Source organism: Perognathus longimembris, chromosome 9 (genome assembly GCF_023159225.1).
Source record: "Perognathus longimembris pacificus isolate PPM17 chromosome 9, ASM2315922v1, whole genome shotgun sequence".
Taxonomy (NCBI): domain Eukaryota; kingdom Metazoa; phylum Chordata; class Mammalia; order Rodentia; family Heteromyidae; genus Perognathus; species Perognathus longimembris.
Genome location: NC_063169.1, coordinates 44384762 through 44406733, shown reverse-complemented (window position 1 = coordinate 44406733; position 21972 = coordinate 44384762). Strand labels below are relative to the sequence as shown.

General features: G+C 34.4%; 1 protein-coding gene and 1 pseudogene across 1 annotated transcript in view; both read right to left on the bottom strand.

Annotated features, from left to right (window-relative positions):
* Positions 1-21972, bottom strand: part of Nkain2 (sodium/potassium transporting ATPase interacting 2) — a 922696-nt gene that overhangs the window by 688609 nt on the left and 212115 nt on the right. The window lies entirely within an intron of this gene.
* On the bottom strand, positions 18588-19378 carry LOC125357763 (annotated as a pseudogene).

Sequence of the window (21972 nt, the reverse complement as noted above, 5' to 3'; positions counted from 1 at the left end):
TATGCAACAAATGGTGCCAAATTAATAGCAGGACAAGTTATCCCCACAGTCTTAAATCTAAGACTTTCGAGTCCCTACTATATTAACTGGTATCTTTACCATAGTTTTGTAGACATGAAATATTTCAAACAACTCTCTTTATAAATGAAGTCATGGAACACAGGTTGTTTTTAAATTGGGAGCTTTTTTAAATGATCTGCCACAGCCTTCATAGCTTTAAAGCATTTGACAAGTGTTTATTTAATAGATGGATAAGAAAAAAAAATGAGGGCATTTAATCCAGTACCGTTTCCATTGTTGAAGCATCTCACTGGCAAGAGGAAAGCCATAAACATAAACAGCTTATAAATGGCAGCAAAATACTGCAAACAAATTACTGCCCACATCATTTTAAGTGTCTCTTACTTGCATATATATATGTATGCTAATGAAAAGGAGAAATAATGTCATTTAATTATTGACATACACTATCATTATTTAACAGCTATCATTTTGTTTAAAAACTCCAGTTGAATTATTGACATAAGTTGCTATACTATATTAATTTCCAAAAAAGTTTAGGAAGGCATCTGAAAGATGAATTTAAGGAGAAGAAAACATGATTTCGAGAGATGAATGACAACCACCTATTTAGTTCTTATTACATTTGTGGGTTTATCAACACTAGGCACACAAGGGAAAGACAGAGCACAAGTTTATGTGCTCTCCAAAAGGATTGATTTTTACAAGTCTCTGATTTAGCTAGGAGGAGTGCCTATATATTATGTAAGCCAAAGGGTTAATGGATTCAATCTTTTGAAAAATGCACTTCTTTGCATTCATGTGGTATGATGGATAGTTAACTGAATGCACATGGGTAAACATAGGTGAAAAAAATTAATTGGAATGTATACAGTTACTGTTCATTTTTTCTTGATAGATGGATCTCATTATTTTCCTCGGGCAGACAAATCCATAACAGTTTTCTGAGAAAGGAGAAGTGACAGCTTCAGGAAACTGCTTACAGATGGACAGCCAGCAGGTTAAAAATATTACTTGTGTCCACTCATCAATAAGCTAGCTCCAAGAAGAGTAGCACTTATTCTCTTCCTTCTGTGTCCCTGTTTGTAAAGTATAAAGATGATTATTGATAACTGAGTATGTAGAACAAAATATATACAGTAACACATACTCATTTGCTATGGTAATACCTAATGGAGATTTTTGTGCCATTATTTAAAACGACAACATGGACCCTCTGTGTTTTAGATTCTGCTGATAATGTGTTTTGTTACCTTCTTATTAATTATGAATGACAGACATTTATTATTCACCTGTATTTAGAGATTTTATATTATGCGATGTCAAGAGCCAAAGAAACATCATTGAGTTCGTGATGCAGATTTCCCATTATGTGTATAAATATCACAAGAATTTGGCCTTTAACTTCTGTTACTTCTGGCTGTGCCAAAAATCTGTATGAATTTTGTGAATGAAACTACTAAAATCAATGGATCAAAATAAAACTTTATATGAAATATAAAACTACATGCCTTTATTTTCTCTTCACAGGGCTTTATTTTCTCTTAATAAGAGAAAAATTGCAGTATCAATTACTGGGTAGATTAAAAAAAAAACTCTCAATTAAAGGCACTACAGAATAAATGTCAGTTTCCAGGCATCAGCACAAAGCTAAAGGGATTTCAATGGCCTCATTACTTTTATTACTCTGCACTGCTCAGCCAAATCTACTGCAAGGTTGTGTTCAGGCATAGGATTTGTCCTGGTACTTGCAGAAATGTGGGCAATGGATCAGATGCTCTGGAATTAAGAGAGAAGGCATGCAAAGCCAGAGCAGGGCAAATGCTATATTTCACCAGCTACCCAGATGTATGGATGAGATTAAAAAAAAAGTACTTTGGCTAAACAGAAGTTAATAGCCAAATTCTGACACATTAGTGGTCACGTAGGCTAAGATAATGGAAACTATCACCACAGCCTTTTTCTTTTTAATATTTTATCCCTTGGCATTTATATTGTAAAGTTGAAAAAACGATGCACATTTTCATTCATTTCAACAAATGACAGGCTAGGAAAGTGATTTTTTTATGTAAGTCTAAATGAGAGAACATGCCCCCCATGCTGATCAAATGCTCTCTTGGGCTTGAAAGTCATAGTGATTAAATGTGCAGTGTGATTTTTGGAGTTCCACAATTACCCAATAATCAGGTATTCCACCCAGAACTGCAACGACTTAGCTAAGGGGCACTTCATTTCCCATTTTCCTAAATGTCTAGTCTCTGAGGACAAAAGAGAAGAGGTTATTTAAAGGTGAGAAGACTTACTAATTTAACAAAATCAATGGATAATTAGAAAAATAACTCAAGGAATTAAGAACTTTTCATCTAATTCTCAATACACTTGACCATTTTATAATTTCAGTCTTGTAAAATAGATTTTCAGTCTCTGGTAAAACTATTATTTTTCTTATTTTGGAGATTCCTAAGTCACTAATATAATAACAAAATAAGTCCTCATTCAACAGTGTCATACCGTTGTTATATTTTAATTACTCATTCCTTGCTGTTAATTATTCATACTTGCCTTTGTAACGTCATGCAAAAAATCAATTGCTTTGTTTTCCACAAAAGAGTTACTGAAATCTTTGTAGAACTTATAACATAGTTTGTTTCCTCTAGCTTCTCTATAATGAAAAACAACTAAAATTCTGTGCATGAAGCATTTTTTTTCTTATAAGACCTGTACATTGAACAATTCAGGTGAAATAACATTTGATAATAATTCAAAAAATGTATAAATTGATAGTTGTAGTAGAAACAACACCCCCAATGACAAAAAAAAGCAACTGACCAAAGCGAAATTCTTCTGTCATTATAATAATCAGGTCATACATTTATTTTTTCTTTCATTTTTCTGTTTTTTGACAGTACTGGGTTTAAAATTCAAGGCCTTGATACTTGTTAAGTGGACACTCTGCTAGCTCCTTTTTGCTTTAGTTATTTCTCAGATAATGTTTGGCATGTTTGCTGACCATGCTTTTCCTAATTGTGCCTCCCAATGTCTAGGACCACATGTGTGCACCATAAGGTAGGGTTCTGTCGTGACACAAGGTCTCACTGTTTGACAGTGCTGGCATCCAATCATTGTCTTTCTGTCTCTGCAACCTGAGTATCTGGATTACAGGTATAAAATGCCATATCTGGATGTTAATCAGGTTACTTTTTGATAGAGTCTTCACAGAAATAAAGGGGAAGGCAGTTGATTGCTCTACTAAAGCCATAAGAACAGCGACAGAACCGAAACATTGGAACCTGGTGCTGAATCTAAGAAGGAAATCTTCTCTTCTTCTATCCTTCTCCGGAAATCTTGCGTGCTCTTAAGAATGCTCACTGAGTAAACAATGACCATTCCATCTTTGATTTATCTGACCAACTAACTAATCAGGGTCATGTTGAGAAACAAAGTAACTTATCTCAACCCTATGACTAGAGTGACAGGGTAGAGAAGGTGTCCAATACTATGACAGTGCTATTCTCCAGCTTTGATCATTTCTTCTAATAACACTATGAACACAGAATGGCGTTGCAGCTCAATAGTAGAGAGCTTGCCTAGCATACATAAGGCTCTGAATTCAATCTGCAGAAACCTAAGACCAAACTGAAACAACTTCCCTCAAAAGATAAACAAACCACTATGAGCATAACTAGAAAACCCTGGCAATGCATGCATCTTGGAATCATTGGTTTTAAAACAATTCACACCATGTTTAAAATTTATAAAAATAGGATTTGCATTTACCTTTTAATACTACAAAGGCCGTGTAGTCATATTGTAATGCTGTGTCCTCATGTGTAATGATAGCATAGCCTTTAGCACAAGCTTTACCATTTCCAACACTTTAATATATTTTTCATTTGTGTACTTGGGTTTGAACACTGGGTATCCTACAGCAGCACTCTACCCATGCAACAGGAACCTATCCCTTTTCTACAATGGTTCAGGACTGCATCTGGACCTAAAATCACCTATTTTAGATTTTTCTAGTCACAGCTCATACGAAAATGCAAATATGCTTCTTCTATGGAGAGAGAATCTCACAGACTTTTCTGTGTGAATAAGTGTGGATCCACAACACACACCCCAGTCAGCATTCTATTGCAGATGGGGTGACGGGTTTGTGTTCCTGTGCCAAGGTATCCCTTGAGGAGGGAGCTATAAGGTGGGCTGGTCTCAAAATTTGATTCTTTCAATTTCATCCTATATTTTCATCTAGCCTTGTTCTAGTTTATATCTCCAAACATCTTCTAATCATGTGCCAATACAGTGACAAAGCAGAAATTCCTTACTTGATTTCCCATATTTGTTATTTTGATAAATTTCTAAAGAGAGGAAATAAAATGTGGATATAAGGTTTTTCATTCAAAGGCCTGGGTAGGGAGGCATCCCCCATTCACACCTGATGTGATTTGATCCAAATATCACTGATGATACCAGAATGACATTGTTTTGGAGTACTATACTGTAAAAAGCTCTATCAAATATAAATACTAGTTATTTATGTCATTAATTTATTATACTATTTTAACCTTTCCTAATAGTCATGTTCTATCTCATATTCTAAATTTTCAGGCATCAATCTTAACTTTGTTCCCTCCTATCTGTGAGATTTTTGAGTTAGAGGAGCAACAATTCTAACACAATGAGTCAGAAACACTAGTCCTTATCTCAAATTTGGGAACTTGTTGGTACTGTTTTTATTTTTCTCCTCAAGTCTTTCAGAAATAGTCTAACCCTCCAAGTTTTCATCTTTTTCAAAGTAGAAAAGAGTATATATTTTTAGAAGAAAAACAAAAGTATCTACTGAGTCTCAGGACCAAATCCACTCACTTCTGAACAAAACAGTCTTTATTGTACCTTAGTAACACAGGATGAATTAAACAGTGATAGTTGTTAAAATATTAACCCTGATTCTCCTTGGGAGAATTGCCATGGTCATAAATTATCTTTTTCAAGGGATACAGGAACTTAACAATCTAATGATTTTGCCTAGTTCCATCAACATGTAGTAGAAAGCCTGTTATCATGGTCCAGCACAGGTGGTGTTTAATGTCCAACAAAATGATATCATCAAAAACAAAACAGGATGACCAAATCTCTCCTCCCACTATCCTTTTTCCTTTCAACCATTTTTTTTGAGTTACAACCTTTCTCCTCTACCTTGTTACTGCATATTATACAGAAGTTGCCAGTGCATGGTATGTTAAATTTTTGTTCTCCCTTCTCTTCTTCCTTCCATCCTCCTTTTATCCTCTTCTATTTTTGCTCTTCCTTTTTCTCTCCTCACACCCTCTTTCTGCTAACCTTTTCTTCATTCCATTTCCTCTCTTCTCAATTTGCCTTAAATCTAATTTTTGAGTCTTCAGGTGCCTGCCCTTCTCTATTGCCTAAATTTGGACCACTGGAGCTACAAAAGAGCCATAAGAGTTAATCTTCATCTATAAATGCCCATTATAAGACTTTTATATTTTCACTTTCCTCTCTGCAATTTTTTGGATACCAATCATGGATTGTTTTCTGGATAACCTAATTGACCTATCTAACCTCTGGGCAAAATTGTCTCATTTTTTAAAACCTTATTGTTATGTTTTATTCAATACATAGCATTTGTATTTCATGAAGTACATTACATAACTAATACAAATATATATATATATATATCTTTTATTTAATCCTATGTCAAATATTAAATTTCTTCTGGTTACATTTAAGAAAAGTAGTATAACTTAATGACTGCACTCCAGGAATTTCTTTTCACTAAAAGAGACATCCAGGTAAAATGTTAACAAGTACACTTTTATGTGTAGATATAAAATCTGTGCTCTTCAGCATTGTTGTCCTAGGAAGTCAAGATTTTTACATTTATGAAATAAAAATTTTTTTAAAAACTATATTTGTATATTTTTTTCACAAGAAGAACAAGTAAAGTATACTTTTAGGGGGATTCAGCACAAAGACTAGTATGTAATTCTAGCTCGTTCTGAGGTCAATTTATACCTGGATTATGACACTGATTAGGATTTCTTGATTTAAACTATGATGGTGGAAATATTGACCAAAGTTCCTGCCAATATGACTACATAACTCATCCTTAATGATTTTGAATCAAATATCTACTTTAAGGTTTTGATACACTACCTCTATTAATTCTACACTATTTTCCTGGTAAGACAGTTTTTTTTTTCACTTTTCTATACATGATTACTTTATATATTTAGCACTTTGTTTTCATATTTATTTTTACCAATATAATAAAAGCATTGTTTTATGTCTTTTTGTGTATCCATGATGTTTTGACACCTTTGCAATTACAGTTTAATGATGTTGAGTTTCTCAAGCAAGTTTCTATTTTTATAAAAATAACCACGCATATTGATAAAATATACATGGCATATTGATCTATGTTTACTCATGTATCTTGCTGTTGCCATGTTTTATGATCCATTCACCAACCGAAGGACACAAAGATGGACCATTCACAGTTACTATTAGTCTGAGGTGAACAACCAGGATGCAGGCATATATTTTCATTATGGAATTTTATTAAGTTTCTCTTTTATACTACTTTGTTTTCAGTTTCTTTCTTTAATAGTACCACATCAATTTAGCCTCCCTCTCTCCCCAAAGTATAAGAAGCTAAAAATTATATATCTGTTAACTGCTTTGTTGCTTACTACTAATCAAAATCAATCAGTGAGATCAAGATTGAATTTCATGTTCCTTAGATGAACTTCACCAATTCAATTAAACCATTGCTCTTCTTGTGCATTTTGGTGTCATGAAATCTTCTTTTTTTCCAAAGATATAGAATAGAGAAAGAACAAAGTTGATTAGAATAACAAATGACCTTTTATAATATATACTGTTATTTATCAGCATATGATTTTATGAGTCTCCACTAATAAAATATTTTGAATTCAAAACTAATAAAAATATTTTGAATTCATTTATAGCTGTCTGTTAAGTAGGTAATACTTTTAATACAGTTTCATTCCTTTCTATATATATATTAAAAAAAAAAAACCACCTCTAAGCACCAAGGAGACATTATCTAATTATTCCTCAAGCATGTAGAGAGGTTCCAGGTGGGGTGCTTATGAAGACAAAACTATGTCTATCAAAATCACCATGCATATTACAAAAATATTGTATGTTCAAAGGCATATGCAAAACCTCAAGCTGTTAGCCACATGAATACAATCAAAATAATTTAAATAGCCTATAAATCAAATCAATTTCTATTCAGAACCATTGTACCTTATAAACTAACCCATTTAAAACATTTAAAACTACAAAGGTATACCTTTGTTATTTATTTTTTTTAACTCTAATATGCTTTTTTTACTTTACAAAGCCAACAGTCAATAAGAATCTAAAAACCTTAATTACCTGTGAAAATGAGAACACAACTCATTGATTTAGTACATACACTTCATTCTGCATAGAATTGTACTATATTTTGGTTACTTAATTTAAACTCTGGAAATTTTGAAAGTAAAAAAAAGACAAAACATTTTGATGCAATTATATTTAAGATGTTAAATTTAAGTGAATGGTTTTACTTAAACTAAAATCTGAGATTGCTATAAAAGAAGTAAATACATTCACCATGTTTCCTCTGTGCTAAAAAGAAAGGAAAGACTGATCATATATTTGTTTGTTTGTTTGTTTGTTTGTTTTTGCCAGTCCTGGGGCTTGAACTCAAGGCCTGGGCACTGTCCCTGAGCTTTTGCCCAAACCTAGCACTCTACCACTTGAGTCATAGTGCCACTTCTGGCTTTACTTGTTTATGTGGTACTGACAAAGCTAACCTAAGGCTTCAGGCATGCTAGGCTAGCACTCTAACACTAAGCCACATTCCCAGCCGTGATCATATATTTAATGACTGAGTCTGGGGAGATGTAGGATACAGAAACAAGAAATGAGCTTCATTTGCCAACACTTTGTACTGGTAGTTTTCTAAAGACACCTATTATGTTCCCCAGATAGACTTGCTGAGCATCTTTCATAGTAATGTAGTGAGAACATTAAGATTTGGGAAGAACAAAGAAAAAAAAAAGCAAAGACAGACATTATGCATTATGAAGATTTTACCCAGGTTCTCCCCTTCAATTTAACTGAATACATGATTACATGTTTATTTGTTTATTTTTTTTTGGCCAGTCCTTGGACTCAGGGCCTGAGCACTGTCCCTGGCTTCCTTTTGCTCAAGGCTAACACTCTGCCACTTGAGTCACAGCGCCCCTTCTGGTCGTTTTCTGTATATGTGGTTCTGGGGAATCGAACCCAGGGCCTCATGTATACGAGGCAACCTCTCTTGCCACTAGGCCATATCCCCAGCCCTACATGTTTAATTTTTATCTACAGAACTTGCCCAGTTTCCTACATAAGTTCCATTAGTAAACCACTATCATTTATTCATTTTTGGAGCAATTCCTCACTTTTACAATAATAGCTCAATATATGAACTTCCATACAACCATAAATATTATAGGGCTAAATATGACTTATATACCAGGCACCAGTGGTTCATACCTACAATTCTAGCTACTCAGGAGGCTGAGATCTGAGAATTGCAGTTCAAATCCAGCCCAGGCAGGAAAGTCCGTGAGACTCTTATCTCTAATTAACCACCACAAAAACAAAAGTGGTGCTGTGACTCAAGTGGTAGAGCACTAGCCTTGAGCTGAACAGCTCAGGGGCAGAGCTCAGTCCCACAGTTCAGGATCCACGACTGACAAAAAAAAAATGACTTATACTGTTCAGATCCCAACTGAGTAGTATCTAATCCAATCTTATTGAGGGAGTATGGACTTTTGATGAATAGAAAGGTAAAGAAATTCCATTTGCTGATTTTTTGCCTTCTGGCTGTTTGCACAGGCTTGTGGATTTCAAAACATCTGGGATAGATCTGGATGATACAGTGTGGATATAGCCATTAGAGATCAGAGCCTCATGTGCATCTTACAGTATATGTTAGCATGCATTTTCATGCATGATATTCAGCTAAGAATAAAAGAAGTCCTGCTTTTCATGATCATTTGATTTCATGTTCATCACTTCCTGGCAAAAGAAACCAAGCTGCATCATGTGTAGACAGCATACAACTCCAAAGGAACAGCGTGTACTGTAGGGTTTATTAAAGTAGGTAATCAATAAAGAACACCACCTGGTATTCAAGCAGGAGAAAAAAGTTTATTCCCAAACTGCTGGCCTTTGGCTAAGATGATGCATGGGCAGAGAGAAAGGCTGAATGACCAAAGGGCCGTGGCCTTATTTAAGGCAGGGGCAGGACAGGACACATGGCCAGGTGGGTTGGATGTGACTTCAGAGAAGGGGAAGGTAACTGCCTCCAGGTGTGCCAGTTACCTAGGTAATGCAGTGACCTACGGCACAGACTTAAACAGACAGGGAGGTAGGGTATCTGTATGGAACCCTCCCCGGGGGTGGACCTTACACATACAAGCTTTTCTCATAATTTTAGATTTCTCAATCTTCACAAATAGGAAAATAAATGCAAACAACTACCTCAGAATTTCCATATAACTTAGCATCCATATTGACCATGCAATAATGTTATTAAAATAGTTTGGTCTCATAAGTAATAGAAGTAGAGTCAAAATATGAAGTAATAAAACACATTTTCAAACTGTTACTACATATTCTTCTAAGAACACCTGATAAATCTATATTATAAACCATTTATTAAGTGTTCCAGTCTTTAATGATCAATAGAGTGCATCCTGAATACAGACTTACAATGATTGACCCTTGTACTTAGAAAAATGAACAGCATCAAGAAGTTCTCTATGTGTCTCCAACAATATTGCTTTTTCCTTTCTTTTTTTCCCTGTTGGCAACTGAACTTTACAATAAGTCTTTATTTCAACATGAAATTTGCTTTTCCAAACATGACTGAGATTCAAAAATATCTTGAAGAACGTAGAGCCCATAAGGAATTACTTTCTTGCATAATTTTGAAGCAACTGTTAGCCTTATGTATATGCTAGCAATTTCCCCTCTATTCAAAGGAAAGAGTCATATGAAAGGAATATTTATTTAGCCTATCTTAACAGTAGTCAGCATCCAAATTACTTCCTGTAATCATTAACTCTGTATCATTCTCTTTACATGTCATAAATAAAAGCCTGTACACAAATGTACACAAATTAGGTGACCACAGGAGTCAGTCTTATCTCTTCTCATTTGTTAAATCCGCAGGATTGTTTCAGCCATTCCAGTAGGTTGTTTGACCATAAAGCTCTAACTCAGGCTAGTCATATTTCTTGGTGATGTGTATTATTCAGTATAAGATGGGCAAAAGAACTTTAATGTAAATATGTGTTTATTTTCTCTAGTCCCTCTTTTGATGCTTTCCCATTTTTGAAATCAATCAGCCTTGTGTTCCTACTAATACTGAAATATTGTGTATTCCCCCTGCTGTATATTACCTTCACAATTAATAGAAGATTTATTATTAATTTTGAGATTCTAAGTTACTTGTGGATATCTATATCATAGTTATGTTCACAATTTGTCATTCAGTTTTTTAATTTATTGCCAAGGTGATATAGTTCCTTTGAAGAGTTCCTCAGAGGTCGATTACTGAAAGCTACATTTCAGTAGTGGTGCAATGCAATGTGTAGTGGTTGAATCTTCAGAATTTGGAGATGGGGTGTTGTAGTCCCCTTGGACCTGAAGAAAACTGGGAGAACCCAGTGTCTTGCTTTTTCTGAATAGTTTTGCTCTTTTGTATGCTGTCAGCATGATGTGCTGCCTCACCAAAAGCCCCAAACAAGAAGTATTAGTTACAGACTGGGACCTTCAAACTGAGCCCAAATGTAAATGAATATCTGGATAATGGAAGCAAGTCTATTGAAATAAATTTTCTTCCTATCAACTAAAGAAATATTTCATGCATCAAGTTTATGTAAATTTTTTTTTAAAAAGAACTTTTTATATGGGTTATGAAAATTAAGTTGCTATATGGTTAGCATGTAGCTTAATATTCTTTGTCTTCTTTGGGATATATAATATTGGATGAACAAAAAATATCCACGATCAAAGAGAACAGAAGTATGTTCAAAAGATTAAGAGGGTCAATGAGTCACCAGAGGTTATGGAGACAAATGTATCCATTCTAGAGTTCAAACTTGCAAAAGAGTGAAAGACATTGATAACTCATTTCACTCTTGAGTGCTAAAATATATCAGAAGCACAAAGTCCAGTTGGAACTATTTAGTATTTGATTCATATCCTGCAAACTCATGAAGGTTTTTTTCTGGTCTGTCAAAATGAGGAACTGCACACCATTCTAAGCTAGCAATAATACTTTGTTTATATATCAGTCTGATGAATAATGCTGGATGCCCAAAGACAGCCTGACCAAAGGTCTTCCCCTCTCTCTTTATTACTTTTGAATCCATTACTAAGAATTATTCTGGTATTACACATGCTGCTCTTGCCCTCTGATTAAAGAAGACATTAGTCACTGTGCAAATTATTTTTGGTACCAGAGTTGGCATTGTTCATCGCATTTTTTGTGTGTGCGTGTGTGTTTTGTTTTTATTTTTGTTTTCTGCCAGTCCTGGGTCTTGGACTCAGGGCCTGAGCACTGTCCCTGGCTTCTTTTTCTTTTGCTCAAGGCTAGCACTCTGCCACTTGAGCCACAGTGCCACTTCTGGCTGTTTTCTGTATATGTGGTGCTGGGGAACTGAACCCAGGGCTTCATGTATACGAGGCAAGCACTCTTGCCATTAGGCCATATCTCCAGCCCCTCATTGCATTGTTGAAGAGAAATGAAGAAGGTGTAGCCTGTATTTACCAACGCTGAAAAGGCACAACGGGGTGAGGGGGGCAGAGAGGAACTCCACTTCCTGCACTGTTTTCCTTGATGTGACTCTTACTTTCTTAGACTACGGTGTTTGTACACTACACAATTTAGGAGTAAATTTAGTCATTTATATTTTTACTGTATTTAGTAGCTAAAAATTGAACATACTGATGCTCAATGGAAGTTTGAAATTATGAGATGAGAAACAATATATGATTTACAGGAAGTATACATAGTGACTTTAAATGTAATCTTTATTTTAAGAAAGGGCTGATATATGAAGGGCTCTAGGTAGAGTAGTAAAATTTTAGTGCATTAAAGCTGTTGGTTCTGTGAGAGGAACATCTCTCATAAGGCAAATCCAACCACCTCCATGATGACGTGCTGGACTTCTCTGGCAGTTTTCAGGACAGGAATGCAGCCAGAATATAAAGCTTTTGTTAAAAATAAGTAAATGTACCATGAGGAAATGGAAGCAATTTAGATACTGGCTTTTTGTTCCAAAACCAAGATTGGACACATGAGTTATGGTTTGACATAGAGAATGAGTTTTTATCAAACAGTGATGGCATTTTGATAGCTTGATACACACTCTACCATCACAACAGCAAGCAGTTCAGCATGCAATGGAGACATCAAAATTTAGAATTCATATAGCACCTGTAGAAGACCTGAGAGTTCAAAATGTGCATTCTCATGTGCAGGAGTCAAAAGCTCTCTCATACTATTCTACCAATTAACAGTCATTTGCAACATTTAACATCTTCTAGAAGAAAACCCAGGTTGCTCTCCGCCACTTCTAGAATTTCTGATTTAGTAGATTTATGAATTTTGCATTTTTAATAAGGTGGTTCAGGAATTACATCTACAGCAGTATTCTGCAGACAGAGCTTTCAAATTAATACTGTTTCAGGTGCTGTTTAACATACACAATATCTGTTCTTTCACTTCTCTCTCCCTCTTTTTGTCCTTTTTCTTTCTCTTTCTAGAACATTGTTTTGTATAGTAAAAGATATAGCTCCTAAGATAAATACAAAGCCTGCAGAATAGGAGATGTAGAATAGGAGGTATATATCAGACAAAGGCTTTATATCTAAAATATACTTAGAGCCCAAAAAATTAAACCCCACCAAAACAAATCCTCAGAGAAACAACAACCTAACTAATACATAGGCTAAATACTTAAAGAGAGGCTTCTCAGAAGAAGAAAGGATGTCAAAAGACACGTGAAGAAATGTTCAACATAAAAGAAACAGGAATCAAAACAACACTTAGATTCTACATCACACAAGTTAGAATGGCAATTATCAAGAAAACTAACAAGAAATGATGCCGGTGGGGATATGACCAAAAGTGAACTCTACCACACCATTGGTGGGAATGTAAACTTGCTCAATCACTCTGAGAAGCAGTATGGGGGTTCCTCAAAAATCTAACCATAGAGCTTCCTTATGACCTAGCAAGTTTTCTCCAATAAACTACAAACAAAGCCACACAAAAGCTATCAGCACAACCATGTTCACTGAAGCATTATTTACCATAGCTTGTATATGGAATTAACCCAGATTCCCCTCAGTGGACAAATGTTTCAAGAAAATGTGAGATATATAATGGAATTTTATGCTTCCTTTGGAAACAATGGTATTGCACCATTCCTAAAGCAATAAAAAGACATGGAAAAATTATATTAAAGTAACATTTGCAGTAATTTGAATGTGCCAATAAATCTACAAGTAAACACAATTGATGCTTAAAAGCAAAAAATTATACTTGGACATGATAAATTAAACAGGATTCTAAATATTCACACAGTGAGGACAAAGAAGGATATTCTTCAGAGAGGATCACAGAGGCTCAATAGCTATGTGAACCTGATCATATAAAATTTTTTATCAAAATGAATTTCAAAAAATGGAAACAAGAGGTTTTTGTTATTTTGCTTTTTTTTGTTTTTTTTTTTTTCTCCTTTGTCACTGTTTTCCATTCTGTGTCTTTTGTCTTGTATGTAAGTTTATCTGTCTGGGGATGGTACAGAAGAGCACAGGAATGATGGGACAAAGGAAGAACTAATACAGTACTGATACTCACTAGACACTTTGTAGAAAATGAGCTATATAACTTGAGGGGGAGGTGAAGGTCAAAGCTTCAAGAAAATTAAGGAAGAGTAACACCGTCATATTGAAATGCATTCACTACTGGAGTTTAGTAATTGTGACCTCTCTATACATTACCTTTACAATAAAACTAAATAAATAAATAAAAAGGAAAGGTTGAAAGGGCCTACACAAAATCAAGAAGGGTAAAGTGATCAAGTGAGTTTGGGAGTTTCAGGGTTACAAATGGTTGAATATGTTTACATATTCGAGAATTTGTTGCAGTAATACCTGAGCTAATGTGAGCAATGAATCTCCAAGTAAAAATGGTTTTATTATGAAATTCCCTTTTGGCAGAACAATATATTCTAGGAGTACACATATAAAATAGTGTTCTTTTCCACAAGGATCAAGATTCAGTGACTGATTTAAATTATTTGTGATCATTTTCCTTTGAAATCATTTCAAGAAGAAAGGTATTATTTGAATAGTAGGACATTGTGTGGGAGATAATACTCCATTGTTTGCCATCCTTCTTGTGTTTCTTCTGCCCATTTGGATTGGGAATGCCAATCTACAAGCACCTGTGAGCACCGTTTAAGACCCAAAGCAGACCTTACCAAGCACTGTTGTGTAAATCTTAGTTCACAATTATATATGGATACCTTTTATACCTGTGTATAAAATTATATTTGGTGTTCCTAAAGAATGCAATTTCAATATAACAACCAGTCCTGAGCCCTGAGTTCAGTAGTTACTTATTTACTGTTACAACCCTATGAGCAATTCTTGTTCTTATATTAAGTTCTTTTTGGACTGGCTTTCTCTATGAACCCCTTTGATTCACTCGGAATAAGTAGGGATACCCTCTATCCAGTAACCAGTAGTCAATGGAATCTGGAGATCTTAGAAGTAAGTCAGGAGGGTAAGTTAGAGGTAGTAAAGTGAATAGAGTAAAATGTATGGGTGGGTGATGATTTTGGTTTAGTTTCAGTGACGTGGAAATGTGGAGGAGAGTAGAATCAGTAGAAAGAACAAGGTTAAAATGATAGACAATGGAGAGTTAGCAGTAAAGAGTGGAGGTGTTATTCATAGGAAAGTAATTTTTAAAGAAAGATAATGCAAAGAGAGAAATAAAGAAAAAATACTGGAAGACGGATGCACCTAACAGAAAAATTATTTAAAAAAATAAAAAGGAAAAAGGTTAAAAAGTCAGGAAAACAAACAAACAACAAAAAACACACACAAAAAAGAACTTGATAGAACCAACGGTTAAAAATGGAAAACAAAAACGAACCAATGATGTTTCAGAAACGAAAATATAAAAAAAAACTTTCTGAAAACATACAAAACATGATAAATTGTTCTTTTCCCTCTTTTGAACTAGGTAGCTATTATTAGAATGAGAGCTAATTAGTTAATTTATTCTGTACTTGAACTAAATCACAAAAGAATTACAGGTTTCAATTTCTAGACATACCAATCCTTAAACCAGATTTATGAATTTCATAACTATTTAAAATTTAAATTCAGACATTTCCCTTTAGTAATATCTGAGAAGATTATTAAGCTATTAAGTTAAACATTGGATATTTACTATAAGGGTCAGGGATTGATAAGGATTATTGTTAGTAACATTTTAAGATCACAATGTATCAATTTCAAATTACAGAACATGGTTTAAATGTCACTTATGCATTAGAATAAGCTGAAATACATAATCATCATCTCCATAAATCACCATTTAGCCTCATTTCCTAGCCACCAATATAGACAAAGGTTATTAGGCTATGGACCTTGTATTCTGTTTGATGAACACTAAGTGCTTAATTTTGAGTATTTCCCTGACCTCTAATGCAAGGGCCAACACAATTGTTTTCTAAACAAGAGGCTAAAAACTGTATTTTTAATAATATCGATAAAGATTTCCTCTCTTTTGGATGTGTTAAATATTAATTGAATGCATAAAATAAATCAGTCCTTATTTTTTGTATGGTATTACATGAATATAATAAATATTTTTCCCTTGGCAAAAGGACATGCATATTTTCACTCGTTTATTCATAAGTTTGATGAGTGTTTATTCAGCTCCAATGATATTGGGAAGAATACCAGACCAGCAAACAAAGACCTTAATCCAAAAAGTACATTATAATTTATACATATATATTTGCACACATACATGTGAGCAGAATGGTTCTGACATGTAAGAAATAAATACATATGAAAGCAAAGGTGACAGACAGCATTTTGATGAGCTCATAAAATTAAGTCAACTGAGTAATTTCAGACAAAAGAGAATGCTTCTACTCATCCAGTTAGAAAATTCTTTGAAAGTGCCTGTGGGAATGAAGGGGAGAAAACAGTAAAAGATTTGCTTCTTTTCCTTATCATGACTATGTACACACAACTTCAAATCTACTGATTAAATGGACTTCTTTCCTTCTGATATAATTTCTCTATTACAAAGAAGAAAATCCCACCACTAACACTTTCCAATGATAATTTGAAGATGTTGCAGAGAACACAGATAAGTGATCAGCACTCAAAAGTAAGGTGACTGTCCTGCCAAAGCAATTGACCTGCAAAAGTAGAAGGTCAAAAATTCCATTTAAATTCTGTCCAAGCGAATGGCCTTGCTTAAAGCTCAGGAAATGTTAAAAGAGTATGAAAAGAGCCCTACAGGGCCCTACAGGGCTCTCTACCTACTATATATGCTGAAGTACAACACTGCATAGGAAAAGACTATCGTATAAATGGGTGAAGGCCTCAAAAGCAAATTCCATTCTTTGGGACTGGTTGTTTGTAGTCTCATTCTAAAAGAATTGGCAGTAGCAAAGTAGCAACAATTACTGAATGAAGAACTACTTCCTAGGGCATTTTTTTTCAAGAGTCATATAACAAACTAAAAAATTTCTGGGATGGAAGAGCAAAGAGATCATAGTATAAGGTAATATTAATATGGTGGCTATAGCATCTATTTTTGTGGGGTTTGTATTTGGATATTTTACTTTATATATCACATGTACATACATAATTACATGCATAACTATAATTATTTATATATATTCATATATACATATATATCATTATTCAAAATAGGAAAAATATGGAAGCAATAGAATGCTATTTAGTATAAAAATAAAAGATGGAGCTCCTGACAACCACAACATCAATAGAATTGGAGAACATAATGCTAAGTGAAAATGCAGACACAGAACATTTTTAAATGAAGTCAAATATGCACAAGTAGAGGGAGTAAGAGGGAGAGAGACGAGAGAAATAGAAGATGTAGTTTCATAGAATGTGAATTATCAGATTTATATTATAAACAAGTGTAAGGCTCTAAATAACAGCATGGCAACTGTGTTACAGATTTTGGAAAATAAGTGTATATTCATTGCTGTTTAAAAATAATTGTAAAATGAAATGTATTAATTTGTTTCTCTTTAGTAATCATTTGTTTATATAAATAAGATCATTTTATAAGCCTTAAGTATGCTAAGAAAATTCATCTGAAAGTAATAAACTAAGTCAAAATGGGAAAAATGTCATCTGAATGATGAATATTTTAGGAATATAAAGTCATCTGCCAACATCTCCTTTCAAACTCCATCATCTTTTAAAGCCATTATTCATAAAGCATATATGATCTTACTTACCATATCACAGATATATTAATGAGTTCTGTTTTTAAGATGTGCTATTTTTAAAATTCTCAAAATGTATCTTGACAGCCAACAGGCTATAGTACATCATGTTTACTATGAGTTTATAAATAATATCTTTAAAAGAGTTTGATGGAAGTAGCACTGTTGCACAAGTGGTAGAGAGCTAGCCTTGAGCTGAAGAGCTCGGGACAGTGCCAGTCCCAGAGTTCAAGCCCCACAACTGACAAAAAAAGAAAAAAGAATTTGATATGTATTTTAAATTTGTAGTTTTCCTACAAGGTAAGATCTTTGTGGTAGACATCTGGGAAGATTTAACAGGTCTCCAAATAGACACCTTAAAATATTTGCCTAGGGTTTATTTCTGTAGACATTGGAGGAAATAGATGTATTAAAATGGCTTAGTTTTCCTAAGGAATTTATTGTATATGTTAATCACATGAGTGCAAAGTTAAATCCATTTGGAATTAGTTTATACACGGGCTTTAGTGATCCATGCTAACAGAATATGAAAAATGCCTCTAAAAAGTAAAAAGCTGATTTGCCTGAATAGAACTATGAAACATTTTTCAACATGTAAATTATTTTTGTACCTTTCCCTCAAATCCCTAGACTTTAAAGTTTACTTTAAATTTCAAATTTCACTCTGATTCTCAATAATCTCTGTTTTATTTCAGCTTTCAAAGGCAATTTTTAAAATAGTGACTTTGATGAGTATAAATACGTGTTTACACTATGGAATAGAAAGTTAGCACAGTACACTTACATGACTGGGGAATGGATTTTCAGAAGTCATCTTCAGTAGGGTAAAAACTTAGAAAAATAACAAACAGTACAAGAAATGTATCCAATGCCTAATGTATGAAACTGTAACCTCTCTGTAATTCGGTTTGATATATATATATATATATATATATATATATATATAAACTTGAATGTTGGAATTCAGTTCTTTATATAAAGTCCCTTGTTAAAAACAAACAGAATTTAAAAACAAACTGGAAACGAAGGGCAGGGCAAAATTTAAAAAAAAAAAAGAGAGAAAAAGAAAAGAAGGGAGGGAAGAAATACTAATTGCTTCTCTGATTTCTCTCCAGCCTCCTTCACAGAAAGAGCTTCCAGCTTTTTAGCCACTTTTTCAGCATTATCATTTTTGCCTGGTCCTGCTTTCTTTTCTTTCTCTTCAACTCTTTCCTGCATTCTTCAAATTTTGTTTTGAATTTTTGTGCATTCTCGACATTTAGGAAGCGGATGGCGAGCAGCTAGGGCTTTAGGCACTAGTCAGCGACGTCAGCATGAGTGTTTCAGACCCAGGCGCGGTCACTGCCAGCATTCGCTTTCAGCTCCATCATTGGTGTGATGTAGTGGTTGGCGCATAACTTCAGGGTCTTGTCCCTCCTCTTGAGGAGGCGGATAGTCCCTTTCTCCTCGTGCTTCAGAAGCTTGACATCACCAGTACTTCACTCCTTCCATTCTGGGAAGTCATTTTCTGAAGCAAATCGAAACAGCTTGGCCGCAAGTAAAAAAATTTATTCAGCTTTCTCCAGCGTTTTAATTACTTGTTCAGGAAGAGAAACTATTGGTTCAAACTGGGGGTCATGGTTGGACTTGTCTGCATTCTCGGTGGAGGTATCATGATCCTCATGACTTTTCTTGGTAGCCGTTATGGCGGTGCACGGTGACGTCTCGGTTGTCTCTGACTTCGCAGCCTCTAGGAGACTAATCATAGCTCCTTTTCCTCCTAGTCTAGCCCCGGATCCTCCGTCAATAATCTCTTTTAAAGTTTATAGACTATTCCACTCATTCCTGTTAACTAGCACAAAAGCATGCATTTGTTTGTTCATTCAAGGTGCCTGTGATCATTTCAATCTCGGTAGTTACAGCACAAAATTTTCAGGTATGGCCAGCTAGTTAATATTCTCTTCAGAGATTGATTTATGGTCTCTGTTCATATAAATGAAATGGATATTGAAACTAATTTAAATTTCCTAAGTTACCAGTACGATGAAAAATCTAAATTACTGACTTTGTAGTACTTAATTAATACATTAAGATTCTAAAGGCTTTGGTTAGTATGACTGGGCCATCCATTAATGCAGTCAGATGCTCTAGAGCCTTTTATAAACACATGTAAAGTCAAGAGAGGTATAAGTAGCATTACCAATCATGATACTTATTTCTCTGAAGACACATCTTTCTGCTTTGGCCTCAAAAACCTTGACAACAACCAAGGGAGTGGTGGATGGCTATATTAAAAAGAACATAAGCAATGGCATAGGAAGAGAGTGAAGGACAGGTGAAGTTCCTTTCTGATTTACTTAATTAACAAAGCTACAGTTATAACCCTGACTCTTCTTTCCAGTGGTAAGACCAATGAAATAAAAACCCAACACATTCAGATCATGGTAGCATCTCTCAAATTCACTGAGATGATGCAACAATGCAGCAATCTCTTCATTAAATCCATTTTAGTTAAAACCAAGAAATAGCACAAACCTATTTTTTTTCAGTGTTTCCAAGTTAGCTAAGGCATGAATATCCTCTTTTTCCTTTCCACTTTGGGTTAGCCAATTAAATGTGCCTGCTTTCCTAAAACAAATTGCATTTTAGGAGCCATTAGGTATTAGTGAATTATCTCTCTCATTAGTTAAAATTTTAACATATTTTCATCAGTTTTAAAAAGCATTACACTTAAAAGAGTTTTTTTCTCCATCCCAATTTGAAAGACTGATACTGAATGAACAAATTCACGAAGTATTCTCTTTCCTTTTTTCACCCAGATCTGCAATGGATCTCTTTATTAATAGCAGTCAAAAATTATCTTATGTTGCCCAGTATAAGTATCTGTAGAAAAAACTAATGAAATGATAAAAACTGTAAGAATTTACACCTCTGGATGGCAATAAAATCTTATTAAGGCTAACAGGACACTAATCTATTTGAAATAAATTTTGAATTTAAAAGCAGGAGAGCAATACTAAATATTGAATGATAAATTCAAAAGAATGTCAATATGACAAATGGACAAAATACAAATATTTGCATTAGTTTGAAAAAAATTAATTTGTCATTTTCCTTTTCTACTTATTCAGCACTTTAAAAGGCAAAAGTCTCAGCCTCATGGCCATGGTTCATGCTTATAATCCTATAGCTCAGGAGTTTGAGACATGAAAATCAAGATTTGAAGCCAGCCTGGGAAGATGAATCTGAGACAGTCTTACCTCTAAGCACAAAATGAAACTTTCACATCAACCGAATTATAGTCATCACACTGAAGATCCTGTACTTCTGATTCAGCTAATTAACCTGAAATTCATGCTCAGTCTAGTGAAGTCCAACATCATAATATCAAGAGATATCATTAAAATTTTTGTCTCGATGCCCAAATCTAAGTCCTCTTTCAAAGGACAAAGTCTTCCCAGCCCTCAAAACTTTCAAAAGAACTCAAAAACTCACAACTTTTGCTTTTACAAAGGAGCTCTACTTTAAGTTAGTTCTTCAACTAGATCTTGTTATAAAGGACATTCAGTGCCAAGTTCACTGAACACATTCAGTCTTCATCTCCAGTGATTCTACCTCTTATATTAGCCATTCCACTTTTAGCACACTAAAGTGGTCTGTTGCTTCCATCACTATAAAAAAACTTATCAGCATTAGCATAATCCCAGAAAATTACAGAATTCTGAATGCCACTTGGCTAATCAAGTCTTTGGGTAAATGTTACTATAACATGCCCCAGAAACATCAAAAACACTTCCATGCAAGAGTATAGTTTCCAAATCTGCCTCAAGACACTTAGCTAGATGCATCAGGGAAACAATCTTATCTTAATTTGAATAATTTTATGGTTAAATTTAATTATTATTATCAACTCAAAGAACTTATAAGGAATCTCCAAATTACAACAGATTTCAAGAGCCAATAACTATAGAGACACAAAGGAAAAAAGAAGCACCTGGAAATAATAGCAAAGAAAATTCCAACTTGTGCTAATTTATGATGTTCAAGACAAAGAAAAAAATCTACAGATATAAAAATCACCAGAGGATGGGCTGGCTGGGAATGTGGTTTAGTGTGGAATGCTTGTCTAGCATGCATGGAGATTTGGCTTCTACTCTCAGTACCACATAAAGAGAAAAAGCCGGAAGTGGTGCTGTGGCTCAAGTGCCAGGCTTGAGCAAAGAATCTTAGGATCAGTGCCCAGGTCCTGAGTTCAAGCCCCAGAACTGGCAAAAAAAAAAAAAAAAAAGAAAATCACTACATGTTTTGTTATCTAGGCTTTCCCATGTGAGAATCATTAAAATAATAAATAAGGCCTCTT